Raw genomic sequence first — 18,426 nt, forward strand, 5'->3', positions numbered from 1 at the left:
TCCAAGGTCTCAAACTCCCCTTACTCCTGCTCATGCCTGCCAGGGATAGCAACTCTTTGATTTCAGAAAACTTAATATCCTTCCCAGAGGCCCCAGCCCCACTCACTCCGTCCCCCCTTTCTCCATTGTTTAATTTCCCCGACCCTTGTTCACTCGCTCTTTTTCACTCAGCTGGGGCAGGGAGTTGGTAGGGGAGGGGGTGAAGGTTCCAGCTGTGGCCCAGGATGAAGTGTTTAGCATGTGGGAAGGTACTCAGGGTTGGGGCAGTGCCTAGAGGTGTAGGGGGAGGGCTCTAGTTGGGTGTGCAGTAGCTGGGCTGTGGTTGGGGATGAACGGTTTGGAGTTCCGGAAGGGGCTCCAGGGTGGGGTTTGTGTGGGGATGAGGGGTTTGGAATGTGGGGGAGGGCCCTAGCCTGAGGTAGTAATGCAGGGGAGTGTGGATTCTGGGGTGGGGCTGGAGATGAGGGGGTGGGGGTGCAGAAGGGGGCTCTGCTGGGGCTGAGGGATTCAGAATGTGGCAGGGGATGTGGGCTCAAGGACAGAGTGTGGATGCAGGAGAGGGCTTGGGGCTGGAGCTGGGCTGCAGGCTCTAGGAGGGGACTCAGGAGGCTAAGGTGTGGGCTGCTGCCATGTGGTGCATACCACAGGTGGCTCCCAGAAGTGGGCAGCATGTCCTTGCAGCCCTGAGGCAGACATGTGGCAAGCCAGCTCTGTGTGCTGCTCCCAGCAACAGAAGCAGCCCCCCACAGGCTCCTATTCCCAGCCAATGGGCGCTGCAGAGTTAGCACTAGGGATGTGGCTGCACAAAGAGGCTCCCTAGTAGCCCCAGTGCCTAGCGGCTGCTGGGACATGCTGGGCACTTGGGAGCTGCACAGAGCCTGTCTTAGCCCTGCTGTGCTGCCAACTGGGCTCTTAATGGCCTGGTCAGAAGTGCTAACTGAAGCCACCCTTTTTGGTCAGCTGTTCCCATCAGCCCCCTGCCAGGACTCAGGGTAAGGGGAGGGGGAAAAAACAAAGGCTGCATCTGCCCTACCCCTGTCTTTTGGGATGGGTATGTAAATGCAGCAGTTTGTCATTATGCAAATGATGCACTGAATAGTCATAAATGCCTCATTAGCATTTTCAGCCACCCAGAGCATTGAAATTGCTGCATTTGAATTGCAAACTAGTTGTGTAGATGGGGATTCCTTTGAAAGGAAGCCCCAATTTCAAAAGCACCCTTCTTCCCAATTTTTTTCCTTTTGAAGGAACTCCGTCTACACAGCTAGTTTTCAATTCCAAAGCAGCACTTTTCATGCTCCGGGTGGCCACTATTATGCCAATGAGGTGCTGAATATTGTCAAACTGTTGCATTTACATACCCTTTCTGAAAGGGAGGGGTAGTGTAGATGCAGCCAAACAGAAGTAAGGAGGGTGTTGAGGCTGCAGTCACAACAGGGGGCAGAGGCAGACCAGGAACAGAGGTGTGGGGCAGTCCCTCTCCACCCCCGGGGGGTGTTGGCTTGGACCCCAGCAACCTAGGACAAGCTATGAAATAAGATGAGGCTGTTACTTATAAAAGGAGCAAGAAAAGAGACGACAAAGCTGCATGGAATATGCCCTCTTTAGCATGTCTGTGAATTTCAGAAGTCAAGAAAAGCTGTGCTTGCCATATGCTAAAGTCTCTGGGACGCCATCTAAAAAGAATTGTTTATTTTACTACAAACAAGGTAAGGCCTCGGGATCTTACTATGCTTAAGATCTAGCCATGTAAATTATATTAATGGGCTAACAGGGAGTAGGAAAACAGCACTACGCCTCCCTCTCTTTCCCATAGTATCTGCTTGGAAGAGGTTAGAACATCATACTCTCTAAAGGAGGAAGGTTAATACCACTGGTGTCCAGTGAAGCAGGAGAATAAGCAGCTTGAAAATACATAATCAAAGACATGTCTCTGATGAAGTGGGTCTTTGCCCACAAAAGCGTATGCTTCAAAATATCTGTTAGTCTATAAGGTGCTACAGGTCTTCTAATTGTTTAATCAAGGAAATGACAACTTAAACAAGACAAGGGACAACCACAGACAGAGTGGGGGCAGGAGTTGGTGTCTCTAAACAGTAGGTCCCTGCTATTTGAAAAGCCTGCCCTGACTGCCTGCTGCAGCTCATCCAGGTAACTATTTAAATAGCAGCTTCATTCTCTTTAAAGAGCCCTCCCCACCCATTCTCCAACCCTCCCAGGAAGCCCTTTAAAGAGCAGATCATCAACATATGGGACAACTTGTCCTACCAGAAAAAGTCAGAATGCTGTCCAGGAAACTGAAATACTGGACTGTCCCAATAAAAATGGGACAGATGGTCACTTTGTCCACCCACAGAGCTCCCACTTCTGCAGATAGTTATTAAGCCAATCTGAGAGCTCTTTCCTATAGAGAATCTTAACCAGAAGCACTACATTGGTATAGCCACTGTAAATTATGTAGTGTAGACGACACAGCCAGACTATGAGCTTTGTTGCTACATAGATCATTCCCTCCGGGCTGTGCCAAGTGTTTGGCCAATGCTCAAAATTTTAGATTGAACATACACTTCAGCATAAATAGTTAGCCCGTGTTAAGCCAGAGTCTATCCAAGGTGAATCGACTTGTTCTCATCCCAGCAGTCACAGAAAAAAAAAAGAGGAGGTCAGCGGGTTGTAATAAACCATAAATCCAGTGTCTTAAGATCTTGATTTAGTGACTAGTAAAGTCAGGAATTCAAGCTCCAAATCTCATTTTTACCTGTTAAACAATCTGAACAAGTTAGTGTGGGAGTTGCATTTAACACTAATAAACTAATCTTTGTTCGTGGGCAAGTAACTTCTGAAGCTGACATGCACCTTTGGTGAAGTGGGGCCAGTGCATGTCCTGCCATGCTGCTGAGACCCTACCTTCAGGCTGTGCAGTGAGGAACTGCAGTCAGAGCAAACGCCCAGGGGAGAGTGCCTGTATAACCTCAGCCAGAAAGATCTCCATGCTGACCTTGCATGGGCCATTGCAGACATACTGGAGACAGGACCAGGACCACTGACCTCAGTGCCTTTGGAAACTGGCATGTGATGGGGAGGCAGAAGTGCAGCCACTACCTTAGCTAGTGGTCTGGGCCAGCAGCCACAGAAAGGGAAGAGGGAGCCTTGAGCTCTTTCAGGTCCAAGGAAGGATTACACATCCCCTACTCCTCTGATCTCCATCTGCATAGAGCCACGTGCCTTGGGTACAATGTTGGGTAGAGTGGATTCTACCTGACTGCAAAGATGCTGTTATCAAATCACTGGCAGTGCAAATAGACAGTTTACTCTTTTGCTGTTTCATTTAATAGCCCCATAATTCATCTCATCTTGCTGAAATCCTCACCTGACTTCTCAACAATTCTCCCTGAACCAAAGCCAAGCAGGTAAATTCTATTTACCTCCATTCTTCTTGCTATCAGTTTGGAATCTGTCTAACTCTAGCACTGCTGCAGTCTCCAGACTTCATGCTGATTCCTGGGTTGTCCTCAGTAGTACTTCATAGTAAATAAATTTTCACAACTTCAATGACTTCCTTACTGTGTAACACATGCCTCTTTTCTTGGATGAGTCAGGCTCCCTGTTTTCTACCTCACTTCAGTGCATTCTGCAAAACCTACATAGAACTTTCTGTGAAATTGAATTTTTTAAATTCTTGTTTCTAATTTAGCCTCCCTGATCAGGTTTTCCAATCCTTCTCCAATTTCACATCTCTTTGCTCTCAGTTTCAGTTTTGCCTGCTGAATGCTGCCAACCACTGTGCAACTACATTTTTCCTAAGGAACAGAGCCAAAATGGTAAATGTTTCTCTGACATTTTAAGATGTAGATGGATAGACAATCTTCATATTAATCAAGTGAGACTGTGTCCCAAGCAATTCCTCTTCAGTCTGAGTCCTACAGGGTGGTTGGTATAACAGCATTAGCTCGCAGGATTGAATTAAATGCTGCATTTTTTACTAAGGTGAAAAACTAAAAAATACCCTGGAAAAATGTAAATGTTGTTCAAGGTCTGGTTATAGCTTTAAGGCAAAGATAGTTAGATCCTCAGCTGGCGTAAAACAGCAGAGGTCCATTGGCTATAAAGTACAATGCTGATTTACAGCAGCTGAGGATCTGGCCCAGGCTGTCTCTTACAATGTGTATTTATAGTGCCTGGCACAATGTAGCCCTGATCTTGTCTGGAGAATCTCTAGGACCTGGGTGCTACCAGAACAACAGATTCAAACTCTGCAACAAATGTCGTTTGTAAATGAATCTCTTGGACTATCTCCTACTTCAGCTTTGTTAAATGTTGTGAACTGGTTCTATAACCTTGCTCAGGATGAATTAGTTCACCTTTTATTAGCTGCTGGGATTACCATTGCTAGAGACCGGAAGCAATCTTGTTACTCCACTGCTGTTCAGACTGTTTACTCAAATTAAGGCATTCTTTGCTATGGAAAAAATTTCTAGGATGATTCATATGAGTACTTCAGCTTCAGGGTTTAATATTTTAGACCATATGTTTAAAATGACACCTGAAACGGTTTGTCCACTGAGGTGCGCGTGTCTGACTCAGAACTCTAGTCCAGTTTGAAAATTCTTGCGCACATAGATTGCAATCCATCACGGCACACTGACACCTCCTGTGTTGCATGGAGACAGGCCCATGGGGTCTCCAGTGTTCCTGTGCTCACTCGCTCCCTCCCTGCACTGAATCCAGCCAATTCAGACTCCCCCAGTAGACGTGTACCGTGCCCTCAAGGAGCATTGCAGTGACACAGGCAGTCTTTTCAAAACAAGAACTATTTACCAGTTACCTGGCTGGCACACACAATCTTGATGGCCTCAGGTTATCACAGAAAGGCAGAAATGGAGCCATAGTCTGTGAAGATGAGCCTGAAGCATTTGTTGGACTCCATCTCTGTCTCTCTTTTTCTAATTCCTGCTTTGTCTCCCTTTGGTCCAGGATTTCCAGTCCTGCAGCAAAAAGCCCCTTTCATCCAGTCACCTGACTCTCCATTTTCCAGCTCAGTTCATGACTCCCAGCGCATGTTTCCTGGTTGATCAGTTGTTGAGGTGCCTTTGTTGTGTTGTACCCTATCACTTGGACTAGTTTGAGCCAGTTCTTTAATGATGCCTGTCATTTAATTCAGACACATCACCTCCTCCTGTCTCTTGCACTGTTCCATGAGCAGTGTTTACCTTTGGCACCCACAGGGTAGCAATGCAACATACAGAGGGTAACTGAACCACGCCTAAGATTCTTTAAAATATATAATATTCCTGCATTGTCATAAGGCTTGAACTGGTTCTTTGTACCTGCTGAGCCCACTTGGCAATTGGACTATGTCTTAAGCTTTATTTCACTGTTTTAACCTAAGGACACTTCATGCTGTGTTTCAGTTAATTAATAAGCCCCATAGAACTAGTTCCCAACATTTAACAAAGGTGACATAGGAGATAGTCCAAGAGATTAAATGACTGGTTCTTGAAAAGGTTGGACCAATGCACATACCGTACGCTCTCTTGAAGATTTCCCCAAGACTGGGAAGAATCTCCAGGAGGAAAAGCTGGAAATGCATGTAAGAGAAATGCTATCACAGATTCTCCAGAGTCTGAACAATAACTACTAGTCGCATTTTAGTACACCCACAACTACAGCAACTGCACTGACCGTACCCTTAAGGTCCTTATGGAAATGGAAAGGTCACGTTAGAATGTGTCCAGAGTTCATACCAGAGCCCCAAAGAAAAATTGTGGAGGCAGTGCCCGAGGGAATCCAACAAGGAGCTTTCCAAGAAGGTAGTTTCAGTGACAACAGTGTAGCAGTTTCCCGAGAAAGCGCTGTCATGGCCAAAGAGTGTATCGAAAAGACCAATTCAGGACTAACCTGGAAGCCACCCCTGCAAATGCCCTGTTGCTGCACATGTTACTCTTAGAGCAGCAGTCAAGGCAGTACCACAAATCAATGCCCAGCCTTAATTATACAACTCCAAAGTAACTTTGACCAGCACTTTCAAGCCTCTGCAGTCCACACCCAAAGCCCTGCAAACTAGAAGAGACAAAGCCAAGTGACCTTCAGCTTCTCCACCTCCAGCATTGTTCTCTGCACAGCACCATGGCACTTTGCTGTCTTATTTCACTGCTGGTGTAATGAAAGGTTCTCTTATAGCTACATAATTGTTTTTTAATGTTTCATAATTAAAATACTTTGTTTCAGTTGAAAGCTCATTTATACTTGTTAGATTGTTTAATGAGAAACCTTTTAAAAAAAACTTATTCATAGGGACTTGACTGTTCATTATGTGCAGAAAATAATTGTTTGCACTAAATGGGAACTTGCCTGGCTTCCACTACACATCCTGTAGTGCACACCAGGAGTGGGCTGCTCAAAAGAGGTGAACACAGTCTTTGGTCGCATAAACGGGGGGCTCTCAAGTAGCGGCAGAGAAGTTTTTTTTACGTCTGCTGGCACTGGTGCAACCACTTGTGGAATACTCAGGGCATTCTGGAATCCATCATTTCAGAAGCATCCTGATTCAAAGAGTGAGGGTTCAGAGAAGAGCCACAAGAAAATACGCCCTCTAGGGAGACTCAGAGTTCAACCACTTTTATCTTAACACAAAGAAGGTTAAGGGATGGCTTGATTACAGACTATAGGAACCTCAGGAAGAATAAACACTGTACTCTCAGCATTGTCCAAAAGTAACTCTGGGAAGTTTTGTTCAATCACTCAGCATTCCTCTGCATTAGAATCCATCAATCCAGAGACACAAGGTTGCTCCCTGAATCCTCTCTTACAGCTGTCTTTCCTGCAAAGCAACCTGGCTACTGTCTCCATCACAGCATTGATTGGATCTGTGGATTTCCTGGTGTCAAACAACGACTCAGGTGATGGTTCTCCTAGGGTTCTTTTCAGTCAAAGTCAGAGAGGGGCAACATGCAATGAACAAAATTTACGGAAGTCCTTGACCTGTCCCCATGCTTTACTGAAAATAACCAGCCAGGTGGGGGAATTAACAGCTAGAGCATGGCAGGGGATTGACCTGCAGCAGTCGCTCCGATCATACTGCTGCTCCAGCTCCACAGGGGTTGACCCAACTCCAGCTGCTGCTCTGAGAAACAAGGAACTGCTGCTAAGGTGGCCCCAGTTTGACTACTGGCTGCTGCCCCTGCAGGCCTGGGGACAGTTGAATGAGTAGCCCTGGGGCTGACCGCCAGCCAGCTGCTCTGGCATCCTAAGATCATTGTCCTGGGAGCCCCAGAGCTGATCACCAGCTGCTACTCCAGCCACGCTGCTGCTGTTCCTGTGGCAGGGGCTTACAACTGCTGCTCCAGCCCCAAGGAGGCTGCTGAATGTTAATTGCTTCACTGTGCTTTTTATAACGCATAATTCACATGCAGGGCTTTTAAATATCTAAGCAAAACCAACCAGACATCTTTACCCAACAATAATACATCTGTTGCTTATTTTTGTAGTGATACAATGTTTTAGTCAATTAAGAAGTTTGCTTTAAAGTGGTGCCACTAGAGGGTGCCCATATAACACTATTGCCACGGTTTCATAAATTGCTCACCTTGGCTGGAATGATCTGCTTTTATGCAGTTATTAGTGGGCCTTACATCTTGCCTTCCTAGTTGTTCTATTTTTTACACTTTGTTTTGTTATTTAGAGCGTCTAAATCTGAGAAGGTCCTGCTGAGTCAACTACAAGTGGATTATTCGTGTGAAAAACATCCCAATGCTATTTTAATGGCATCTGTCAACTCAGTGCAAATGGCACATCGCCGTAGTACCTTATCGCACGTCAGAGCCACATATTACTCACCACATGCGGAAGTGAAATCTACACTAAGTAAAAGAATGAAAATAGTTGTAGTGAACTACTAGGAAGGATATTATTTCGAAGGGATCCTATATGAACATAACTGTAGTAATACCCCTGTATGGAAAAGCAAATGCACATTCTTTCAAATAAAACAGCATGGGTGTGTCTACACTTTCATTCCTCTTTCGAAAGAGGTATGCAAATGAGGTATAAATTTGCATATTTGGCACATCATTTGCATATTCTAATTTCAAAAGAGCTTCTTTCGAAAGAAGAAAGCCAGTGTAGAGTCTGCTCTTTCGAAAGGAAACCCCATCTTTGAAAGAATCCTTCTTCCCTTTATTTAATGGGAAGAAGGATTCTTTCGAAGATGGGTTTACTTTTGAAAGAGCAGAGTCTACACTGGCTTTCTTCTTTCAAAAGAAGCTGTTTTGAAATTAGAATATGCAAATGAGGTGCTGAATATGCACATTTACACCTCATTTGCATTTTCAATTTACCTCATTTGCATACCACTTTCAAAAGAGGAATGCAAGTGTAGACACACCCCACATGTTTTCTTTGAATGGTGTATTCCAAGTCACAGAGTTGTATCAAAAAGTGCTGGGCAAATATACTACACTCACCTACATCTTAGGCAAGCCACAACTATTTATTACAGTAGGCATACTGCATTACACAACTTCATCATGCTGTGTTACGATACACTAATATTCATTCACCTGTTTAGAATTTCTGAGGACTTCTACAAACTGTTGTGAGCCCCGATGTACGAGGAGGGGAAATTCTTTTCAGTCTGTGAATACAGATAACATTTAACAGACACATTTAACAACCAACATTTTACTAAAGCTGTCACTCAGATAAGGAGATTTCTAGAATAAATGGCTTTCAAGGAGAAATTCAAAGGAGGGGGGAAAATTCTTCGCACACAAAAGAATTAAAACATATGTGACAGCATAAAAGAGGATTCACAGACAAGTGGGAGAAGAAGATGAAAGGAAATATGAAAAGAGAGGCCTGAGATGAATGTAAGCAACAAGAGGGCAGAGTAGGACAAGGTTATGCTAGACCTTGAATGTGATCTTCTGAAGCTTGAAAGTGACACGGTAAAAGATTAAAGGAGATATTAGAGGCTGGAGGAGCAGGATGGAAGATGACTAGCACTGGTATTTTCTAGGAGCATTCTGTTTGTTTTAGGCTTAGCAGGGTTCCCTGACTGGTTGAGGGAGTGATTGGAGGAAGAGATTTGTGGGTACTGGTGACTGGCTGGCTTTCTGAACAATGAGGCACTGCCATCTCTTTAGCCTAGATCCTTTATTTTGTACTGATTTTCCATCCATGTCAGCAACTGGGAGAGAACAGGAGTACTACCCCCGGTCCTGAGAGTGAGATGAACAGTGTGGGAAGCACACAAAGTTGCTTAGCAACCTAATCAGTTCTGGGGAGGGACCCAGGGGGCTGGATAGGCAGTGGCAGGATAGATTTGCGACTGGGGAAAGTGAATATATAGTTTGTGCTTTGATTCCGTTCCGGTGCTTAACCAGTTAGTATTTAATGTCTTGACCTCAAAGGCAGTAAGGGTGATGTAAGCAAGTGCCTGATAATGCGGGGACTGGTTGGATATCAGAGCGTGGCTCAACTGTCTGCCACCACTGTGGTTATAGAACTTGTTCCCAGGGCTACTCCTACCTTACTCTAGTCTAATTCCACCCTTCTGCCCTGCTGAAGCTTGACTCCAGCTCTGACCACTAGGCTTGTCCGATTGCTCCTCTGAGCACAGGGCCAGGTCTCTTGCTGCTCTTGGCACTGGGCCTGAACACCCAATTCCCTGTCAGCGACACCAGCAATGGACAGGAACTAGTATGTACATACACTGATGTTTATCAGCTGCCTTTGCCACCTTGGGCCAGAGATGGCATAGGTATTTCTGCAGTCCTGGACAGGAATAGGCAGAATCACTTAAGTTTGCCTTCACTCATTTTTGTTCCTAAATATTAGTCTTTCTGTTTGTCTGGATTAGGAACATACCCCGTCCGACTGCACTCGTTTTACCACACAGTCCAGATTGCCTGCATAGGTGAGCAGTCACCAATGTTATTTACCACTCGCTAGTCTTTGGCATTTAGTTAGGACAAAGGACCCGAAGCTGAGGACCAGGGACATGAAGGAATGCCTGGGGAGATGCAGTAGACCTCAGCCAGTACCCACAGGGGACAGGGAGGGAGTGCTCCCCAGCCCCTCACCATCTCCAGCTCTTTTCCAGTCCCACCCTAGCCATGTCTCTGGCTCCTGGCCCCACACCCAGCTCCACTCCTAGCCCAGAGATGATGCTGTGAACAAGGCTGGGAGCAGAGGCACATCTGGCCTTGGGCCCCTGCCACAGCCTGGTTATAGCTCTGTTCCCACTTCCAGCTTCAACCCCAGGCCACGGCCCTGCTTCCAGACTCAGACTCACCCCCAGCGGTGGCCTCGGATTCAGCTCTCTTACATCTCTCTGCCTTGCTCCTCAGGAGCCAAAGCCCCACTCTTGGCCCAGCTCTGGGGAACAGGAGTTTCCAAACAGAGGTAAGGGTGGTACAGCCCTCTAGATTTGTGGACCACTGGGTTAGGAAGATGTCACTGATGATCCTGATGGACAAGAGAAGGTAAAGATCTAAGTGAACAGTTGATATGGAAAAGTAAAGTGCAGACTCAAGGATCTTAGAGGAGGAGGGATGAGGAAGTAGCATGAGAATCAGCCTGGGCTGAGGGAAGTGCTTTCTGGACAGGAGATCCAGTAGCTTTGCTTACAGACGGGCTAGGAAAGAGCCAGGAGATAAAGAGGAGAGGCTCGTAAGGGAGTTTGTTAGAAATAAGACAAGGAAACAATAAGGGAGGGAAGGTGATATGAGGGGCAGGAGCTGCAGGTTTGAGGCAAACAGAAACAGGGTGACCTCAAAGTCATGAAGGTTGCAAATCCACAAATCTAAAAAAAACGGGCACATGTTGCTTCATTAAAATTAACCAAGGTCACACAAATCTAAACTGACACGATTTCTCTAAGAATTTCTTTCTTCCTTTAGCTTTACATTTATTAAGCATGATTCCTTGAAACCTGCTGCTATGGAAAATGTTAATTGCTTCCTATGCTTAAGAAACTCGTTGACATTTAAAAGGGTGGTTTTGAAAATGGGCTGCATTCTGGCTTTAAGATTTGAGCCTATGCAATTTGTGTAAACAATGATTTGTGCCAACAGATAGCAGACTGTAAATATCTAGAACAACAAGAAGTCATGTGGTACCTTATAGACTAACAGATATTTTGGAGCATAAGCTTTTGTAGGCAAAGACCCACTCCTCATCATGAAGCGGGTCTTTGCCCATGAAAGCTTATGCTCCAAAATATCTGTTAGTCTATAAGGTGCCACAAGACTTCTTGTTGTTCTCAAAGCTACAGACTAACATGGCTACCTCTCTGATACTTGTAAATATGTAGCTTCCTGATAAGTGGGCAAGAACTGTTCATATCTGCTAACAAGGTACAAGTAATAATTTGTGGCACAGATAGTATTACACACAAATACAGGTGATCAGAAGCCATTCTTTGAATATTGGAAGCTAAATTACACTCATTGGAGGGGATTCTTAAGAAGTCTTTAAGATTGATTCTGTAAAAATCTGTGGGGCCCAGAACTTTCTGCTACCGTTTAAAATGTTCCTGAAGGAGCTGCAGCCTCACATCTCTCGCTCCTTCTCGTCTTCATGCTTTGTCTTCTTCCTCTTCTATAGATCAAAAGCCCTTAGCAGGCTGGGCCATTAAGTTGCTTCTGTCTCTATCATTTCCAAAATTATCATGGAAGGTCCTAGTCTAGAACTGTCTTTAGCTAATCTTACAGCCCATGCAAGATAGAAGTATGATGTAGCTACTTGACATTTAGAATGGTGTGCATTGGAATCATTGATTGGCATGTCTCAAATTGATTCTCAGGTTAGCTTTCCAAGTGTAATGAATTGATTAACTATGTGCATTGGAGCCATGTCTCTTGATTGCCGTAGATCTAGCATTGTTTCTTCTCTCCGCTTCTGCCTTTTACAACCTGCTATGATTTGTATGGTTTGAAGGTCTGACTCATCACCATGGTATCTGAGCACTTTACACAAGGCCACTGTGTAGTCTGATCAATGCTGATCCTTGCTTAATTTTAATTTGAAGCCTTCCAAAATTTCTAATAGACAAGTGGTGATTTCCAGTGTTTTTCATGCAATCATTGAACAAACTGAATTATTCTTCAATGTAAACCTTTGAACTTGCTGCAATTTTAACATACTGAACAACCAAGGTCATCTGTTCTTTATGAGAACAGTCTGGAATGGCATCAATAATAATTGAAAAGTATTTCACATGTATCTCTTCAAGAATTGTTGTTTGCACAAATGTCCTATACAGCTCATTTTGTATTCTGTTTCCATCATCAGAATGGGAAGTGTCACTGGGACGATGGTCACTGTCTAACGGCTGAGGTGTCTTTTCTACAAAAAATGATGTTATTGGCTTTAAACTCAACTGCTGCTTCACTCTGCTGCTTTTACTGCCTTTTACTTGCACCACTTTCTTTCATCTTTGCTTCATTTTTTTTTCAAGGGGTTCTGTTATAACCCCGTAACACACAATAAATTAATTCACTGAAGTCTATTGGTTATACAAAGTTTTAGTTGTGTATACTGCACCATGAATATTATATACTAAGAATTTGGGGTTGTTATTTGCTACAGCCCTAACAGCCTTATTTCAAAGTATTGAAGTTTCGTCTGCTGAAATGTTCCCTTTATGACATTCCTCTAACTGGTATGTTGTTATGGACATGGGTCAATTGCCAGATTAGATAACAAGATTATTTAACACTAGAATTAAAAGTTTATCATTGCAAGAAAGCATTTAAAGATGAACCTAAAACTGGATGAAAAGGTAGTTTACAGCTGAGCTTAATACGGTTATTGTATACAAAGACACACAAAAAAAACCCAGGAATATGAAAATCTCCTATGCAGAGATAAACATCTAATTTAAAGGTTAAATTCACCCTCCGATCAAGCAAAATCACTTTACAGTAGAGAATTAATTACAACTTTCAGTACCTCTAAACCATGCAAAGACTAAACAGCATTTCATAATGTAGAATCACTAATCACAGAAGCCACTCCAGTCACACAAATGAAAACACATATGTGACTGAAAATTGGTAAAGGCCTGAGGTTCCACAATGATTAAATCAATTTTTAAAGGTGTATATATAGTTTCATTTGTCTGTTATAACTGCAAGGTGTACAATAAATGGAAATGACTCGGTAGAAAAATGTCAGAATTTGAGGCCCCTTTGTCTCCTGTAGTCCAGGGACACTCCTGGCCGCGTCCTTTGATAGGGCCTGCCTCTCACATACTCCCTCAGGAAAGATTAGGTTCCCCTATAGCCTCAAATATTTTTCTCCTTTCTTTTTTATTTGTGCTCCATATTGTCATGCTCCCCATGCTTTATGAAAATTGACTTTTGAATATGAATATCATAACTCAAAGACGTTTAATGCAAGACAGTTCATACAACGTATCAGTTTTCAAGTTTGAATCTGCTGAATTGTTATATCTTTTGGGGGCATGTATTACTCTTGTTTGTGAAGATATACATATGAAGTCGCAATTCTAAATGTGCTAATGAGGGCCATTAGTGAAACTGTAGGAACTTAATGGATCAGTACCCAAACCAACAACCTGTGAGCTTATTCTTCCTGTAAGCTCAAACTGTGGTTGGTTCTAAAAAGATATGTGGCCATGCTACCTAGTCAATGGAATCTATCTTGAATCTTATATTTCTACATGGGGATGGGGAGCCTGAACAAAGGCTTCCCACTCTGGGGGAAAGTCTATGTGAGGAATGGAAAGCAATCAGGTTTTTGTCTTCAGCTGGCTTGTGAAACTGCCTTGCCTAACCTAAGCGGATACACATGAAGAAATCTGAAAACAAAGAGCTCTAAAGAACTCTGGAAAAAGCTGGAGACCCAGGCCAGAGTAAAGATCAACTCTGACTTGGAAGCATTTTATTTGAGAAAAGAGCAGCTGTTTAGGGTAAGAATTTGCATGAAACAAGTTTCTTACTGTATTAGAATTAGCTGGCATCTTTCATTTATTTTAATTTAGTAACTTACTTTGATTTGTCTGTTTTCTCTTGCAATCACTTAAATCATTAATACTTAATAAAACATTGTTCAGCCCATGTCACCTCACTGCAGAGGTGATCACACCTTTCATTGTGAATCTCATCACTAAAACATTTCTAAGGCAGATATAAAGCCAATATCTATAACATTACCTACAAAGATGGTACAGACATACAAGTAGCACAAACAGATTTAGTGACTCACCAGCTTTCATTATACACCTCACAGGACCCATCTGGCATGGAGACTGGGTGCAGGCTTAACACAGTGATTTCTACAAGAGCTCTGGTCATTGAAAGAGCCAGAGTATGTTATATATTCATAAATGTAGTTTCTTATCCATAAACTCTGGGAACACGAAGAGATCTGTGCTGTCTCAAATGAGGCCATCTGTGAAGAACTGGGATCTGCTGATTTGAGTATCAGTGTCTTGACACACTATACATAGATTAGACACTGCAACATACAAATGGATTCATTTTACCTCAGTCTCTTCACATTAGTTTCACACCACCCTGTTTCTCCTTTTTCTTTCCATTGAACTGATCCCCTTATAAGTAACCTGCCCCCCGAATCATGGAACCAACATGACCTTTGCCAATATCACGTTCACTCTGCTTTGGGGGTCTGCCTCTTGTTCTACCCTGTGTTAGTCTCGTCTGCGTAGATAGTACAGTCAGTCCTTGATATGTCACTCCGATATAAGTTGGTTTGCACTTACACCATTGAAACTTTGAGGAACAAGTAAAAAATTCCTTGCACTTAAGTCATTATGTCATTTAGAAAACAGAAAATTAACATACCCTTCCAGCGTACCCTTTGCAACTCTCCATCTCATACTGCACATAGGATTTAAATGATTTTAAATGTACTGCGGGTTAGGACCGTTTCTTTAAAAGTTGCTTAAAATGCTTTAAATGTATGGTATGGTAAGTGAGTGGTACATTAGGGTTTAAATGGGCACATAGGCAAAATTTATGCTCTTACAGTCCCTATCCCCCCTCTATTTACATCATTTCTTACAGGGGAAAATTGATCATTATATGTCATTTTGCTTTAAGGCTCAACTTTACAGTCCCTATCCTTGACATATATTGAGGACCCCTTGTGTTATCTCACTATCGCATTGTACTCCTTCATCTGTCTGCATCCATCCATTGTCTCACATCTTATTTTTAGATTGTAAACTGTCTGGGGCAGAGACCACCTTTTTGTTCAGTGTTTGTACAGCACAGTGGGTTCCTGGTCCATTGCTGGGGTCCTAAGTGATGTGGACAATAACTCAGGTACGTTACATTAGCACAAAAAGCTGGAACAACTCAGACTTAGGTTCCACGTGTTGAAATAGAGCTATATTGCCATTTCTCAGATACAGCATTGGAGAGATTACAAACACAGCTGCTAAACACTCGCATTGCAGGCAGTCTGTTTTTCTTATCACCACAGGAGTTTCAGTTGCGAGCATAGTAAGAATGCTGCTTTGTGCTTCTGTAGCACAGTTTGTCCAATGGCCTCAATGAGCCTCACAAACATTAATGACTTACGCAGGCTGCTTTTATCAAAGGTCTGCACTACACTGAGTCCTGTGCTATTCAGTCATGCACAGTTACTCACAGGCACACGCTATATGATGTCAGAATTTACTAACGTAGATTAAGCAGTGTTAAATAAGATCATTGTAGCTTGATTTACCATGTGAGTATGAATGTTTGTATGTGTCCCAAGCACACCTTTAGTGCTTTGTTTGAGAGTCCATGGGGACAAGTGACTAATTTGTCAGCCAGGAACTCTAGTTGACTGGCTGTGCCCTAGGTCCCACAACTTAGAGCCCCCACCCAGCAGACTTCTTTCCCCCAAACTGCATCTGTCAACCAAAAGAAAGCTACACACAGGGTAAACTATAAAGCAAACTGGTTTCTTAACAATGACTTGAACAGTAAACAGTAACATAGGACCCCTAACAAAATAATACACAAAGGAAATACAGGTGCAGTTGGCTCAGACTGACAAAGTCAAGGTCCCAAGCCCATAAGAACTGGAAAATTAACAATAGGTAAGGTACTGAGACACACAGCACCATGTTCAGAGGAATGGATCCGCGATAGAGGACATCATGAATAGGATATAGCAGGACAGCAAAACAAGGGCACAGGGTTGCAAAGTACAGGTGAGACAGGAACCAATAGCTGGGCCTAGAACTATGGAGTTTGGATCTTCTTTTGTGCATCCCTCAAAGTCTTGGCTAGGATTTGTCCTGTGCTGCCGCCAGGCAGGACACCATCATCTCTTGGGTGGAGCAGTCTTTTACGTTCTCCTGTAACTAGGCAGAACACAGGCTGCATGAGCCTTACTCATTCTGACCGTGAGGGAAAAGGTGCCAAATGTTCCAAGAAGAAAGATACTGATATGGTAGACAAACAACTACTATTTACCAATAAGATGGCAACGTGCTCAAACAAAATGGAATCTGTAGATTTTTTCTCCCACAAATCTTTTTGTACATTAGCCAAGGACCCTTGTCTTAAGTATCATAGCTCAGTGCTTCTCAAACAGGGATATGTATCCTTGGGATAATCAGAAGTCCTCCAGGGGGTCCTCAAATCATTTAAACTAACATTTCTCAATCGGGGGGGTTGCAGCCTCTAGTGGGTGCATGGGACAGCTTTGGGGGTGGGGGGCAAGTATTGGGTCAGCATTAGAGATTGCAAGCAGGGCATCAGCTTCAGGCTACCAGGGCTCAGGCTTCAGAGAAGGCTCACTCATGAAAAGGAAGCTCAAGTACCACACTGAAATGCAAGTACAATACAAGTTGAACCTCTCTAGTCCAGTGCCTTTGGGACCTGACTGGTGTTGAACAAGAGAATTAGCTGGACCACAGGACGTCAATATTTTCTAGCAGTATTAGTAACACTTCCACTGCTTACTGGGCTCTTAGAAGACTTGTGGGGTAAATTACAGCTAAACAACAGCACAGAACACTGAGAGCCAGGACTGGTGGCTGGCAACAAATTTTATGGGACCATGGGAAACTTGGCCAACACCCATAATACGTGGTCACCCAGCTAACTAAAATCATGCTGAATTATGGGTGTTGCCAGATGAGAGAGGTTCTACCTGTATTTACATTCCAATGGATTTATTTTAGAACTACATAGTCAAACTAGGAAAATAAGCAATGTTTCAGTAATGGTGTGCTGTGACACTTTCGAATGTTTAGGTCTGATTTTATAAACAAATGAAATGGGGTGTGCACAGGTGAGTAGGCCAGGCCAGAGGGCTGCAACACAGTAGGGAAAAGGCAGCCCAAAAAGGGGTAAAAGGCCTGCTAATTAGAGGTGGAAGGCTGCAGGACAATTAGGAGCAGCTGGCAGGGAGCTGACCCAGGCAGGTTGGGGCCAGGTGACTCTACTTCAGGCCTGCTGGAAGCCTTTTAAAGCGTCCCCATTTAGAAGGAGAGGTGGAAGAGAGGAGAGAAAGCCCACTCGAAACCTACAAAGATCTAAGAGTTATACAACAAGAGACAGCAGAGGAGGGAGTCTCAGAAGGAGAGGCTGGGGTCTCTACCTTAGAATCCAGCTGCAAGCCCAAACCCCTGGCAGAGGGGGAAGGCTACCAGCCTGAACACTGGCCAAGGAAAGAGGGCCCTTGCCACGCAAGCCAAATCAAACTCTTGAAAGTGGGGACAGTAGTCTGGAAAGGCTGAGAACCACCTACTGTATCCCTGCCTGTGCATACAATCAGGAAGCTGATATCTTTTGGTTAGAACTGATACTTCTGAGCAGCGCACGGCCTCCCAAAAGAAGTAGAATTTTTGCAGAAGGGTTACTTTCACTCTCAATAAAGAGATGACTATTTCAGGTCAGGTATTAAGGCAAAATATAAATTGCTCTTCATCCAGTGGGAGATTCCCTCAAAATATAACTTGGAATAATTTTTTTAAAAGGAGAAGTGGCAGGGACCCTGAATTGTTGAGGATGGAGGATTTCTCATTTCTTATTGCTATAATATCTGAGTCTACTTCACAGATCCATTTCATTTTTTGAAAGAGGTCATCTGACAATGCACCAATTTACATTTAGAGTTATTTGGGATTCCCAAGCTTCACTTTTAACTTCAGAAGATATACTGACTCAAAGGGGGATTTTTCTGTTTTTATTCAAAGCACAGAAGTCTTCCAGGGCCAGGAGGCCACATGATCAAAGAAAGAAGTATGTTATGCAACATGGAGAAGCATATGGTAACATACATCATGTTAACATCCATGGCTGTAGGATTGGTGTTCAGATAGTGTGGTAATGGGCAGAGCTTTTTTTCTGGCAGAATGCACCGGGACAGCATTCCCTCCCTGGTACCCTTTTTCCCGGCACTACTGGGTGGCTCTGAGCCACACGTGGCTCT

At 43.7% G+C, this 18,426-nt stretch overlaps 1 long non-coding RNA gene across 2 annotated transcripts; it reads left to right on the forward strand.

Annotated features, from left to right (window-relative positions):
• Nucleotides 1-1,579: 1,579 nt before the first annotated feature.
• Nucleotides 1,580-15,387, forward strand: LOC142013710 (uncharacterized). 2 transcript variants are annotated; one of them, XR_012645772.1, is made up of 3 exons: nucleotides 1,580-1,709; nucleotides 3,336-3,410; nucleotides 3,750-3,821. It is a non-coding gene; the product is annotated as an uncharacterized LOC142013710 (long non-coding RNA). The 2 variants fall into 2 exon arrangements; XR_012645773.1 differs by lacking the exons at nucleotides 1,580-1,709; nucleotides 3,750-3,821 and adding exons at nucleotides 9,860-9,916; nucleotides 15,208-15,387 and having other exon boundaries at nucleotides 3,392-3,410.
• Nucleotides 15,388-18,426: the final 3,039 nt, after the last annotated feature.

This window comes from Carettochelys insculpta, chromosome 5, assembly GCF_033958435.1.
Source record: "Carettochelys insculpta isolate YL-2023 chromosome 5, ASM3395843v1, whole genome shotgun sequence".
NCBI lineage: Eukaryota > Metazoa > Chordata > Testudines > Carettochelyidae > Carettochelys > Carettochelys insculpta.